Source organism: Mastomys coucha, unplaced genomic scaffold (genome assembly GCF_008632895.1).
Source record: "Mastomys coucha isolate ucsf_1 unplaced genomic scaffold, UCSF_Mcou_1 pScaffold9, whole genome shotgun sequence".
NCBI classification, from domain to species: domain Eukaryota; kingdom Metazoa; phylum Chordata; class Mammalia; order Rodentia; family Muridae; genus Mastomys; species Mastomys coucha.
Genome location: NW_022196915.1, coordinates 98,888,600 through 98,904,340, shown reverse-complemented (window position 1 = coordinate 98,904,340; position 15,741 = coordinate 98,888,600). Strand labels below are relative to the sequence as shown.

Here is a 15,741-nt window from a genome sequence, read left to right as displayed (position 1 = left end):
GAGTTGTTTTAGGAACCAATAGCCCAGTGCAGATAATAATGACAAACTCTAAACAAGTCATATGATTTTATGTTGGAAGAATCTCGAAGACCACACACAGGCACAATGGCATCCTGCTCATGGGATTCTGTTTCGGACATGTAAGGGTTACCCATTTGTCCACATTGCAAGTTCTACACAAGAATGACTTTTAAAGTGCAAAGAAACTTACTCAGCATTAAAAGTTCACAGAAGAAAAGACACATTCTTTCTAATAGACTTGGAAGTTTGTACTGCCTGAAATTATCCAAAAATAAAAAAATAAAAATAAAGATATATGAATTAAAAAGTGCAGATGTTAGGAAACTAAGTAGATGGCAGTAGACTTACTGTAGAAACTAAGTTGGTATATCTCCACTGGGGTATAGAAAATTAAATAAATGCATTGCCAGTGACAGTGGAACGGGAGATGCTGACGAACAGCAAAGAAGCTCATTTTGTTTTGCTCAGGAAGGGAATATTTGAAAGGTTGTTTTAAAAATGAATCACTACACTTAGTGAATAAAATTGTATGGTAGACAAGTCTAGCCAGAGGCATCAAACTAAGAGTTTGGCATCAAACTCCCTCAGCTATAAAATCATCTTGTTGCTGTTAATAATGTAACAGTTAGGTCCTACCAGGAAATAAATAAGCTCAGATTTTATTAAAGAACTTCTGGTTTTTTATTATTATTTCTTGTGGAACAATAAAAAACATCAGATACATATTGTCATCTGGTAGGAATCACAGTGCTAGAAAAACCAATGTTATTTAAAAAATAAGCTCCATGGGAAGTTTTATAAACTGCACACAGGAATCTCCTAAAAGCGAAAACAGCAAGGGTTTTCCTGAGTCAGTTTGAAAGGAGAGATCCTTTCTAAACAGTACTATATGGGAGACATGGTTAAACACTTCTCATATCCAAATTATGATCATTCAAATGCTTTATTTGCTCTTCTTCTGGACTGAACATTTTTATATTGACTGTGTTACCATAACATGACATTCTGATATTTGCTATAAAGCACACATTCCTATGCATATCTTATTTGTGTTTAAAATATATGAAAAGAGTTCATTTCCTTTCTTTTTTAATTGGATATTTTCTTTATTTACATTTCAAATGTTATCCCCTTTCCTGGTCCCCACCCTGTCCCATCCTCCTCCCCTCCTTCTATGAGGACATTCCCCCACACACCACTCCCACCTCGCAGCCCACGAATTCCCCTACACTGGTGCATCAAGCTTTGAGAGGACCAAGGGCCTCCTCTTCCCATTGATGCCTAGCAAGGCCATCCTCTACTACATATGCAGCTGGAGCCATGGATCCCACCATGTGTACTCCTTGGTTGGTGGTTTAGTTCCTGGGAGCTCTGGAGGTTCTGGTTGTTTGATATTTTGTTATTCCTATGGGGTTGCAAACCCCTTCAGCTCCTTCAGTTCTTTCTCTTACTCCTGTTTGGAATCCCATGCTCAGCTCAATGGTTGGCTGAGAGCATCTGCCTATGTATATGTCAGGCTTTAGTAGAGCTTCTCAGGAGACAGCTGTATCAGGCTCCTGTCAGCATCCACAATAGTGTCTGCATTTGGTGACTATATATGGAATGTATCCCCAGGTGCAGCATCTCTGGATGGCCTATCCTTCAGTCTCTGCTCCACACTTTGTGCCTCACTCTGTATTTGCTCCTGTGAGTATATTGTTCCCCCTTCTAAGAAGGACCAAAGCACCCAAACTTTGGTCTTCCTTCTTCTTGAGCTTCATGTGGTCTGTGAATTGTATCTTGGGTGTTCCAAGTTTTTGTGCTAATATACCATGTGTGTTCTTTTGTGAGATGGTTACCTCACTCAGATGATATTTTCTAGTTCCATCCATTTGCCTAGGAATTTCATGAATTCACTGTTTTTAATAGCTGAGTAGTACTCCATTGTATAAGTGTACCACATTTTCTGTATCTATTCCTCTAGACCTCTGGGTTCTTTCTAGCTTCTGGATATTATAAATAAGGCTGTTATGAACATAGTGGAGCATGTGTCCTTATTGCATGTTGGAGCCTCTTTTGGGTATATGCCCAGGAGTGGTATAGCTGGGTCCTCTGGTAGTATTATGTCCAATTTCCTGAGGAACCGCCAGACAGGTTTCCACAGTGGTTGGTTGTATCAGCTTGCAATCCCACTAACAATGGAGGGGTGTTACTCTTTCTCCACATCCTCATTAGCATCTGATGTCACCTGAGTTTTAGATCTTAGCCATTCTGACTGGTGTGAGGTGGAATCTCAGTGTTGGTTTGATTTTGTATTTCCCTGATGACTAAGGATGTTGAGCACCCAAAGAAGATGCTTCTCCTCTGTTCGATATTCCTCAGTTGAGAATTCTTTGTTTAGCTCTGTACTTCATTAAGCCAGCTAAACAGGAAATGATTTTAGACTTCCTATGTAGATTTTAAAAAGCCCAGAATTTGAGTTCATCTTGGGGAAAAGCTATTACAAATTGATAGCTCAATATTTTCCATTTGTCTCAACTTAAGTTGATTAGAGAGTAATTTTCGAGATAACATTAAGGATAGTTTCAAAGAGGATGCTATGTCCTTAGCACCAACAGGGACTCAATTAGTTAAAATTGCTTCTATCTTTGATTCTATGAACTTGACTTTATCTTTGTTTCTTACTTAGCACTTTTCCATGTGACACCAAACATCATGGTCTAACAGGGAAGTAAGCGAAAGAATTCAGAATTTAAAGCAGACTTTTTTTTTTTTTAACTGTAATAAGAATCACATGAAACAAGTGTGGGTTTAGAGGATAGCATAGACCAACTTGTTCTGACAGATTAACTTCTTCTAACTTCCCACAATATCTGAGTTTTCAACAGTTCTCATTTGGTAGTAGATCTGATCTTTGATTGGTTGCCCACCTTCCTGGAGTTGCTCTATTTTACATTTCTTTAATAAAATTCCTCCAGGCACTAGATAATTCTCAAATGACATATTCTAGTAACCCGGATTGCAGTTACAGTGATAGAGACTACAAAACCTTATCATGTGAATATTTCAGTGTTCTCGACTCTGACTTCATTCTCTTAGAATTTTCAATGCAAAGGTCTGTGTGTTTTTATATAAGTACGCTTGTTGCCAATGCTAAGAGCTATTTAGTATCTCTTACATTTTATCTTCTTCCAAGTCACTTATTATACATAAACATGTATAATAAGTATACTACCACATTCAGTGATGAAACTATTAAAACCCACCTCTTTTGGCAACACACAGATTTAGAATGTGTACAGTTACTAAGATTTGCTAAACAACATTATCAATATTCTCACAAATAGTGTCCTTCACGAAATCTGTAACATGATATCAAAAGAATTTTTGTGATCTTGCTGCACTAAAGGTGTCCTCCGGGTGATACTGGGTGCTGCCCAGGTACTTTATGTGCTGTTGTTGGCAAAATGTTTAGATATCTACATTATCATTGATTTTGACAATGAGGTGAGATGGAGTAGAGAAGGCAAGTAAATGTTATTCTGTAAGCAACACTGCCCTAAGAGTAGCATGGTTAGTCTATGATGTTGGTCTCATATCACATAATAGGGGAAAAGCAGCATAGAGAAGACTGAGAAATTCTAAGGGTTATTCAGAAAATTTTCAGAGATGACTGGAGTTTCGATCATCTTTGGGTCTCCTGTTTGAGTGGCCTGAGATCCAGTCTGCTCTCAGTGGGATTCTTGGTAAGACTTAGGTTAGGACTAGCACAGTCTAACTCCTAGTCCTAGTCTCCCTTTCCTCTGTATTGGCTACTCTCCCTGGCTGTCAGTCTCATTTCAGTAACATGTTGATAGAATTCCATTTCAAACACTTAATTTAGTATAAGTGTGCAATTAAGCCAGGAAAAAGGCTTATTAGAATTTTTCAAAAAACATATCACTTCTTACTGTGAGAATAACATTATTAGCCTAAGATTATTAGATTGGTAAAACAGCATAATAATCATACTAAATATACATAGGTAGATATAGTCAATGTATTATATTTAAATAATCAGGACAATGTTATATAATATAATAAGAGCTAGCCCTTTGACAGTATCTTGAAAAGTTCTCTCATTGCATCAAAATTCTTCCAACATAGCTTTCTTGACAATGTTTAATCTTATTGAAGTGATATGCTCAGTCATCTTCAAGAATAAATTCCATTTCAGAGTATGATAAAAAAAATCACTAAAGTGGCTATCATCACTGGAATCAAGGATTTCAGAACATAATTTGTCTTCTTAGATAGGAATATCAATTCTAGATTGTAATAACCTGAATTCTAAAATATCTTTTTTTTTTAAAGAAACATTCAGTGTCTCCTAGAATTACAAAGGCAAGACTCCTGTCTACAAAGTGGTCTCAAGGTGGCCAAGACATGCTTTTGGACCTTGAGCAATGCATGGTTACCATCCAAATATGGTAAGTTCCTGATACATAAAGAGTTTGAATCAAATGAATTCTGACAAGTAACCTTCACGTCAACTCTGTAGAAATTGCCTTTAAATATTTGGTAATAAGATTAGATCTTTCTCCAATCCTTACATCCCGACAATACTTTTGTATTATGTTAGTTACTTCTTTTGGGTATGCTTTCATGTGTATGTAAAATGTTTGTGGCATCCATTTTCTATACCCACTTGATGGCAGTAGCAGTGTTAATCAGAATGTATCAATCAAAAACACATGCCACATTTTCAATCACTCCTTGGAGGCAAAGTCTCTCTTACTTCAGGTCCACTGTTGTGAAAGGAAAGGAACCCTGGTGGCATTATGGGGTCACAAGACTCCACTGAAACCCCTTTCCCAGAAAACTTGAAAGAACTCGATTGTATCAGCCACGATCCTACATTGACTCCATGTTCCTAAGATCTGGGAAAGCATTTTAGAAAATACCATTGCAAACCCACATGACTTATACATAAACCCTTCTGTGGTGTAGTTTTTTTCATTTCTCTAAAGACTGAGCCTTTACAATTCATTTTCATTTTTTGTTGAAAATGTCCAATCATTATGTAAACCCCAAAATGGAATTCAACTCATCTTGGTCCTCACTGAATGCAACAACATATTATTCATTAAAAATCTATCTGTTTCTATAAGTATTCTGTTTTATTTGATCACTCACTCACTTTGTATCTTTATATTTTGAGATAGGATCTACCACTGAACCTAAATGAAACCCATCCATTGAACTACTCTGGCTTTCTAGGAAGCTCAATTGAGTCCTCTCTCTTCTCAAAGCCCTGGCGTTGTAGGTTCATGTGGCCACACCTTTCTTTTTATGTGCATATAGTGTTTTAAAGTCAGTTCGTCCTGCTTGGACAACAGGCACTGTATTGACAATCTATTATTCTCCAATCCTATGTCAAGAATATTACTTGATTTCTTGATTTCTTCCTTTCTGGTGTTAACAATGAATTACTAAAATATTTTATAATATGTCTGTATTTTCATTTCATATTTCCCACATATATATTTATCATTCCCACATATATATTTATCATTTAAGGACATATTGAGTTTTGTTATGATTTAATAATGAGTGAGGCCACATTAACAGTAATATTGATAAGATATCATTGTAAATAATTTGATTGCTATGTTTCTTTAAACAGAACATTACCCAGTGTTCACTGAAGAAGTTAGTAGCAGATAAGAATTAACATTGAGATTCACAACTGGGCAACATGCAAAGAATGATTGAATTTGGAGCTTTCAGCCACTAATGGAATGCCTTTATCAAAGTCCTCCACTCTAAGGCTCATGAAGATAGAGAAAGATTGTAAAAGCCAGAGGATGGAGATGATACCTAATATTCAGGATCTTCCAGACACAGCAAAACGTATACATACATAAACCCAGAGAGACTAAGATGCATGAGACCTGCATAAGTGAAAATCTAGCACGGAATAGGGGAAGTTTATATAAATCCCCACCTTCAGTCAAGAAGCTGTTTGCAATTCATACCTCTTCCTTGGAAAAGAAAGAATCAATTTTTTTCAATGGAATGTTACTAAGTGTATCAACCAGACTCCAGGGCAGGCTGCATCTCAGGGAATAGTTGGTTAAAAAAAAAAAAACTGACTCCTTATCTTTTTCTGGTTTTCAGTTTTATTTTTGTATTTTTTCCTTTTTCTCGTTTCTTTTTGTTTTGGCTTTCATTTATTATTTGAGACAGAGAGTGAGAACATAGATTTTGATGACTTGGGAATTGGGGAAGATCAAGGTGAACTTTCAGGGAAGGAAAATAATATGATAATATACATATAATGTTTAAATAAAAGGAAGTTAATTAAAAGCAATACATTTGAATAATATTTCAGAAATAGATAACTGTTTCAACATACTTAGTACTAGTAAAGTAAAAGTATATCCTTAACATTATAAAATGTCACTCCAGTTTTGAAAAAAACTGGAGAATTCCATTGTGCAAAATATAATACTCATTTTTTAGAAAGCTTATAAAGGTCAGAATCTCAGATTTTCTCTCTATATTTTTTATTTTGTTCTGTAAACAAAACATCATGTACTATGGGTCTAGAGAAATAGTTAAGGGGTGTCAAGTATTTATTGTTCTTTCAGAGGTCTAGAGTCTGCTTCCCAGCATCCATGAGTGAATCACAATGTCTCTGACTCTGGTTCCAGATATTCCTGTGTCCTTTTACTGTCTACATAGAAATAGCATGCAACAATATGTATACAGACATACAAACAGACACAACACTCATACATTCAGGTTAAGAAAAAATAAAACATTTAAAGAGCCATATGTTTACAGGTGAACCATTTTAAATAAAGAAAATGCATCAATTTTTCCCACTGTCCAATGATCAAGGAGATAGCATGACTGATGCTTGAGAACTGAGAGCATATACTGATGTAAAGTCATAAGTGTAGTTCGTTAGGGGAGCCACAAAGCTGTATAATAAGTAACAATGACTGATGTAGGTCTTTGATAATTATTCTTTCCCAACTCTAGAATTCTTTACCTACAGTCAAAATGGGTTAAGTAATCTGCAGTGTGGCCACTCTATTGGTACTACTTTCCTGATGTTGCTAACTTCTCGTTTCAATTTAATACCTCATGATGTTCATTAACCCTGAAGTGCTAAAGTGTCGCTGAATGTTGGCACACATTTTTCACTTGCTCTTTTCTATGCAAAATAAAAAGCTGTTTGTTATCATGCTTGATCATATAGAAAATATATGTGAATCTGTAGAAGTTAGGTCTGGTTCTTCTTCTCAGCCCCGTGCTCGCAGAAATAAGACTCAGACTCAAATTACATTCACAATCGCCTTGTGATTCTTCTCTTCTCTTTTTGGATCATAAGGTAAAGTGTCCCATTTATTGTAATCTACATTCTGCCCTGTGCTCATCATACCTTCCAGGGCAAAGCTCCCCTGCCTCGCTCTATTCCAGAATTCCTTCTGCCCCCTGGATATCTTGTCTTCTATTCTACCCTTCTCTATAGCCCACTGGTGATGCATCCATACAATATACATGACATTCTCTCTACATATGCTTATATTTAAAAGTCTTACATATGCATTCCTATTTTTACAAATGTATATATGTATTGTTAAAATTTTTTGATAACCTTTTAAAAAATGTAATCATTTTACATGTTAATGCAACACAATTTGATATTTCAATATAAACCTCGAGTATACTTACTATATTTCTGTGTTGGTAATAATTCAATTCTTTTTAGACTTCATAACACTTTGTCAATGGAAAAAAAAAGCCATCTGAGACACACCAGTAGCTGACTACTAGTTCTTAGCCCTACTAAATAACTTAAAATTGTATCACTACTTTAACTATTGAAATAATCATATATTTCAAAATACGTGGCAATTACATTTCTTTTTCTGCTCGGAGACAGTTTCACTTTGAATGCATTGTGCCACTAATTGACAGCAATCCTCCTGCTTCAGCTTCTTGTGTAATGAGATTACAAGCATGCATCCCCCACGTCTAGCTCTAATAGAAGGTAATTATGAATGTTAAAACTTTCCTCATATTCTAAGAATTAATATTTAGGCATTGATTTTCAATATATTATGCTGAACAATTTGAAAAGCTTTGCTTTTCAAAGGCTTTCCCCATTCAACCAGCCAAACTTACACACATGCTTCATGATTGCTAGAAAGGAATATAAAAGGCTCTTTACTACACTCCCTGAAAAGATACGTGATTGAGGATATTATTATATTACTCCTTTTCTATACATATTTGGATTTTTTTTATGTAAAACAAATCTAGTAAAGATAACAATCAGGTGGGAGAAATTCTTCATCAGAAGATTTCTGAATCTTCATAAATAAAAGAGATTTTCTATTTATGACTTTTTTTGTTTGTCATTGTAGGTATATGTTTGGCTACATGTATGTCTGTAGACCATTGGAGGTTTCATTGCCCAAAGAGGCAGTAGAAGGAGCAGGATACCATGGAGCTGGACTCAGAGCTGTTTGTGAGTCAACATGTGTGTTCTTGGAATTGAATTTGTGTTTTCAGGAAGAGCAACCTATCCTTAACCACTGATCCATCTCCTCTCACACTAAAGCTTTGTTTCTTAATGTCTATACTGAGATTCTGTTTGAATTTTGACTGACCTAACCCACTAACTACAACCTATATGCCTCCATTTACTCATCTGTATTGAAAGACCAGTTGGCATTTTTGGTAGTGTACCAGTAATGCTTGATATTATTGTCAGCAAATATATATTTATGTAGATTTGACTGAGTGGTGTGAGAGTGTGAGGAGGTAAATTAAGAACTCATGGCACTAGATCTGTGTACCTTCAGGCAGTTCTGGGGAGTGAGCTCATCTTGTTAGGCATGCAGGGTGAGCTCTTTGCACACTAAGTCATCACAGTGATCCTGACTTTAATGTTTACACGGATCAATGTTTTCATATAGTATGTAACTAATAGTCTTTCAGTAAATGTACCTAAAATATAGCATTTCCCCTTAATTGGAGTCATTAACCTACATTTAAAAATGGAGAGGATATGGAAATAAAATATTGTGTAATTAACTTTTGTCAACATTTTAGGAGGAGCCAACATAGTCAGAGGTAACTTCATGGCTCATATTATGGTCCCAGCTGCAATGTATGGTGGGATTCTTGAATGACTTCTTGGATTCTTGGTGTTCAGTCCCTCTGTCACTGCTCCTTTCATCATAAGTGACATTAATATGCAATATGATAATGCAAAGTGAAGCAAAACCACTTAATTTAAGTTATTTTTAAAGATATAGTATCTGTTATGGTTTGTATATGCTCGGCCCAGGGAATGACACTTGAGTAGGTGTGGCCTTGGAGTAGGTGTGTTACTATGGGTGTGGGCTTACAACCCTCACCCTAGCTGCCTGGAAGTCAGTATTCTGCTAGCAGCCTTCAGATGAAGATGTAGAACTCTCAGCTCCCACTGCACCATGCCTGCCTGAACGCTGCCATACTCTTGCCTTGATGATAATGGACTGAACCTCTGAACCTGTAGGCTAGCCCCAATTAAATGTTGTTCTTATAAGACTTGCCTTGGTCACAGTGTCTGTTCACAGCAGTAAAACCCTAACTACAACGGTATCACAAACAAAATTATTTTCAGAAGCATTGCCCTGTTCTTGAAGCCTGTGGCCATAGCTACAAGCATCCATCCAAAAACAACTGCGAGCAACATTTACAAATCTGCAAGTAGTCTTCATTGGCAGAAAGGAACTCAACCATCATTTCTGTTGTGGACAGGAAGTTAAGTTCTTCAGTTATCTCTGTGACAACTTCTTCTTGGTCAAGACCTTGAGTGCAGTTAGAGGAAAAGCACTGGATAGAAGCAAGCCACATTCAGGGTATCGACTTGAATAAATTATATAGTGCTAAGTATCTATTCTTTTTAACTAAAAACAAATAAATGTATTCTTCTGGTGTATATGTGTGAGTATGTGTGTGTGAGAGAGAAAGGGTGTGTGGGTGTATGATATAGGTGATGAAGTAGACACAAATAGTGTGTGTATGTGTGTGCATTAATATGTGTATGAAAGTGTATGTGTGTGTGTGTATGTTTATATGGGTGTGTGTGTATGTGTGTATATGTGTTTGCAAGTATATGTATGTGTGTTTGTAAGGGTCTGTGTGAATGTGTGCATGTGTGTGTGTGTGTGTGTGTGTGTGTGTGTGTGTGTGAGCATGTGTGTATTGGAGAAATAGATCCAGGTGTACCATAGCCCCTGTGTGGAAGTCATTAAACAACTTTTGCGAGTCAGTCTTTTTGTTCTACAACACTTATCCTGTGGATCAAACTCAAATCCCCAAACCTAGTGGCAAAGGCCTTTGCATACTACACCACTTTGTTGGCACACAAATACCTACTCTTTTTTTTTTTTTTCCGAGACAGGGTTTCTCTGTATAGACCTGGCTGTCCTGGAACTCACTCTGTAGACCAGGCTGGCCTTAAACACAGAAATCCTCCTGCCTCTGCCTCCCAAGTGCTGGGATTAAAGGCATGCACTACCACCCCCATGCTCTTTTATTTATTTATTTTTTTATTCAAATACTCTTAAGCACTTAAAAGTCTGAGTATTTGAATATCTTTTATATTATATAAGAAATCATATATATATTGCTATATATTATATACAAATGTATATATATGATGAGAAGATAACATTTTGAAACATCGTGTAGCATATATTCATAAAAGCTCCAATAAAAAGTTTTAAAAAGAAGTTAAATTGTTTCTATCAAATAAGTCTTAAATTAGAAAAATCACAGGAAATCAGGCTGGGGAGATGTGGAATGTCTTCAGAATCAAGGGGAGATTATATTGGGAAAATCCTTTGATAGCTAGTTGAGACATTATTTATCACTGCAATAGGAGATAATTAAGAAGAAAAAGTAATTTCTAAATTTCTCTCATTGAGAGCAATTACAAGAGTCATTATCTTGCTAGGAATTTTACCAGGAGTTTCCTGTTCCTATGCCCATGGTGATAATGTAACAAATGACTCAGGAAAAAAATATGGTTTTCTTCTATCTTCTGAAAATGGGGGATGCTAACAACAGAGGACTGTGTGCCCAACACAACTGTGTGCCTAATTGTGTTCCATAACTGTCTGTAAGCTGCCATGTGGGATGAAATATCCCTTTACTTTGTTTTTCAACATGACAGGATTATTCAGAAGCATGTGTTTATGAGTATTAAAACTTCATGTAATTAAAAAACCATTTTAAAAGCACTAATTAAAGCCATCTGTTATGGCTTCTTGTCTCTTTTACATCTGCCTTACAGGACAGTGGGTACAAAGGAAAAGTACTTAAGTATGGTACAGCACAAGGGAAGCTGTCACCCAGAAAAATAAACTAAGACATCATTTTCCTCATGCTGTTGGTTGCGGATTATGGGTGCCAGTCTGCAAAGACCCAGTGCCAACGTGGCGTATTGATAAACCTTGAGATGTAGTACTGCTTTCTGTTTGCCAGTAGAACTTGCCAGTTGCCTTTGGGATGGAAATAGCTGATAAACCCAAATGGGAAAAGTCATTAGCACTTTTAAAAAGGATATTTAATTATGCAAGAACCTCTTTAGTATTTCTTCATCTGCTGTCATAGGATAGTCTGGTTAAATATCGATGGTATGAGGATATATAGACTCAAACACAGACTGATTCTTCTTTACTCTATGACCTGACTGTGGCAGTTGTTTGAATAAAACTGACCTCATAACTAAATCCAAATCTACTAACTTAAATTCAGGGATATATCAGCCAACATGGAAGAGAGGCGGTGGTGGCGCACACCTTTAATCCCAGCACTTGGGAGGCAGAAGCAGGCGGATTTCTGAGTTCGAGGCCAGCCTGGTCCTGAGTTCCAGGACAGCCAGGGCTATATAGAGAAACCCTGTCTCGAAAAACCAAAAAAAAAAAAAAAAAAAAAAAAAAAAAAAAAAAAAAAAAAAAAAAAAAAAATATCAGCAGAGGTAGGAAAACTACTTATGTGTGTTTTTGATTTGTGGAAAAGTCATTTATAAATAAATTCATCCCCAAAGAGCTATGAGGTATAAACAGAAGTATCCTCCATATTATGCTTCCATGATCTCTGGGAATGTATTTTGATATGCTTACTTATTATTATGATAGTGTCGTATTTGAGCACTATAGAGTGTATTACAGTTATAGAATTTTGAATTTCATCAAAATGATGATTTGGTTTGAGACACTTGTGACATAATTCTTCTACCCTATGGGGCAATTTGATGTTATCTCTGAACAGATTAAACATCAATTTGATTGTTCATGATATATAAACTAAGCTTATATTTGTTGATTGTCACTGTTAGATATCATAAGACCTTGATGTGTGTTTCAAAGCATCAGGCTAGCAAAACAGATTTGTATTTCAGCCACCTGGATCCTTTTCAGAAACACATTTCAGACAGGAAAATAAAAATCTGGGAAAGTTTCTCCTGCTAAAGAGCTAGATAATTTACCTTGCTTGGTATCATGCAATTAGATGATGCAGTAAATATCAGATACCCAGGAAGTTTTGGTTTAATATAAAATAATAGAATAATAGTAGTTAAACATGACACTTTATATCCAATAATATCAAAGATTCCACTATTCATGTCTCAGTCAGTATGGACTGAGTTATTTTAAAGAAGACATTGAGAGGTATGCGATCTTCAGCATAGCAAGGACTTTCTCAAACACAGATGCCCAGCTAATCAGGTGATGAAAAGCATCATACACCTCTGTCTGAAAGCTTTTGCTCATCTATTTCATAGCACTTCATAGATAATCTCTATTTTTGTCCGAATTCTATCTGGCAATATTACATGGATGCATTTGAGTTAGTCAATTTTCCTGCATATAGCTCTTTCTCGTTATGTATAATTTAATATTATACAGTTTCTTCATCGTAAAATATGTGAAGACCAATGTTATAAGGCTGTTGACTCCTCTTCCATTTAGAAAAGTAACAAATAATCCTTCAATGAAAATGTAGGGCCTGATGGCAGGTTCTGCAGGGGCGAGAAGGCGCAGGTGGCCTGAGAAGGGGCCCAGCCTTGCCTGCCAGCAGCCCGCCTTGCCTGAGCCCAGCCCAACCCCGACCCCGGAGTGCCGCGACCCAATCTGGTCCGGAGCCTCCGGAGGGAGGGGCTCCGCCTGCAGAGAGTGAAGACCAGGCCATGACCGACTTTAGAGGCTCACAGCCATCCATTGGACTGAGCACAGGGTCCCAAATGAAGGAGCTAGAGAAAGGACCCAAGGAGCTAAAGGGTTTGCAGCCCCTTAGGACTAACAACAATATGAACTGACTAGTACTCTCAGAGCTCCCAGGGTCTCAACCACCAACCAAAGACTGCACATGGTGGGTCTGATTGTTCTGGCAGCATGTGTATAGTAGAGGATTGCAAAGTCGATCATCAATGGGAGGAGAGGTCCTGGGCCCTGTGAAGATTCTGTGCCCCAGTGTAGTGGAATGCCAGGGCCAATAAGTGGGAGAGGGTGGGGTGGCAAGCAGGGGGAGGGGGGAAGACAACAGGGGTTTGTTTGTTCTTGCTGATTTTGTTTGTTTGTTTGTTTGGTTGGTTTTTTGGAGAGGAAACTGGGAGAGGAGAAATCATATGACATGTAAATAAAGAAAATATCTAATAAAAAAAGAACACAGCCAAAAATAAATAAATAAATAAATAAATGTTAACAAATTCAGAATTAATTGAAATCATGTAACTTTTCTCATCATAATGCAATAAAAGATTTTAAAAAAAGGAAAAAAATGGGCATCGTGTGGCTCAGCCGGTTGGCCGGGAAGACCAAACCATACTGATAGAGGAGCAGGACATACCAGGGGTGGAGAGCTACTCCTTTGAGGCTCGAATGAAAGAAGATGCTGACGGAAATGGTGCTAAGATATTTGCATATACCTTTGACAAAAACCGAGGCAGGGGCTCAGGCAGGCTTCTGCATGAGCTGCTATGGGAACCACACAGGGAGTGTGGCACCAAGGTTTCAGGTGGTGCATCTCAATGCTGTGACTGTGGACAATCGCCTGGACAACCTGCAGCTGGTACCATGGGGCTGGCGACCCACAGCTGAAGAGACCTCCAGCAAACAAAGGGAGCAAAGCTTATACTGCCTTGCAATCCGGCAGCTTCCTACAGACCCGACAGAAGAACGGTTCCCTGTCTTGAATGTGATCCGGTACTATGATGCCAATGGGGATGTCGTGCAAGAGGAAGAAAATTCCTGTCCCTACTATGAGTGTCACTATCTTCCTTGTACGGTGATTGAAAAGCAGCTTCGAGAGTTCAACTTCTGTGGGCGTTGCCAGGTGGCCCGATACTGTGCCTCTCAGTGCTAGCAGAAGGACTGGCCTGCCCACAAGAAGCACTGTCGGGAGAGGGGGAAGTGTCCCTTCCAGCATGAGCTTGAGCAGGAGTGATGACTGACAGGCTGAAAGGCTGCCACTGCTACAGGTTCAAAGTTTCCAGCTCCGTCATGAGCACAGTGGAAGACAGACTGTCACTTGAACCTGGACGTGCCCAAGAAGCCATCAGTGGATCCAGAGCAGCTGCCATAAGACCTCACAGCAACCAGCAGCCTGTATGGGCAGTGCCCCTCCAGTTTTCACCTCCAAAAGAGACAACGGGGACGCTCCCTAAGGCCGTTCTCATTATTTATATGTTAACATGTTTGTAAACTCTTGTACAGTTTTTTGGGGGCATGGGGGGAGGCAAGGGGAGGGTTAGCAACTTCAGATAGAATCATTTATTGTATTCCTCAAAGGGTAAACAGTCACCACTCAGCTAGAGACTGTCCTGTAGTCGAGCTTCTCTCCTGGACAGTGGGGGTGGGGTGGGGAGAGGTCCCACTGAGAGGCGTGCACAGAGTCATGTCAAAACAGGCAGAGTAAAGGGGCCAAATCAAAAGAGAAAAAAAAACATGTAGGGCCTGTGGAACACATTTTATTCTTGTTTGACTGGCAGATACTAAAATGTAGAACAGCTAATCGCAGAGAAAACATCATGTAATTTATGTTGTGTAGAAGTTTCTCAAATGGTTGTAAAAATATAGAAATCCAGCAGTTTCAGTTAAAATACTGCCACGATTCATCACATCTATAAATTAATATTGTAGTTTACCTAATATAGGTTATTACGCTGATCTGCCTCCTGATCAGAATTTAAACTAAACTACCTTTTGCCTACTGACATTTATTCCTTCCTTATTCCATATGTTTTAAGGAACGGACATGAATATTTGTGTTGAATGTTATCACATTGCTCGATTACTGAAGAGCTTCTACTCTTTAGTTTTCTTTTCTTTTTCTTTCTCCTATTTTGCAGATCTATACACATATTAGAATCAATTATCTTATCCTAAAATAATTTTAACAATGCATAAATCCAGAAAGCACTTCTAAGAGAATGATCATTCCTAACACGGGACATGCCAGCATAGGTTGGATGGCAATAGCATTTGTACCTAATAAATTTCTAATATTTTATTTCTTTGTAGAGTGTTCAAATTGTCTAAATTAGGTTTATTCATTTTATATTATTATTATACATTATTATTATTCTATTAAACTACTTTATTTTTTACATTATTTTTACTAAGAAATATTAAAGTACATCTAATCCTTATACATTATATTTCATTAATCATGCTTCAGAAGTAAATT

At 37.4% G+C, this 15,741-nt stretch overlaps 1 pseudogene; it reads left to right on the top strand.

Moving 5' to 3' along the window:
* Positions 1–13,944: 13,944 nt before the first annotated feature.
* LOC116085242 lies at positions 13,945–14,418 on the top strand (annotated as a pseudogene).
* Positions 14,419–15,741: the final 1,323 nt, after the last annotated feature.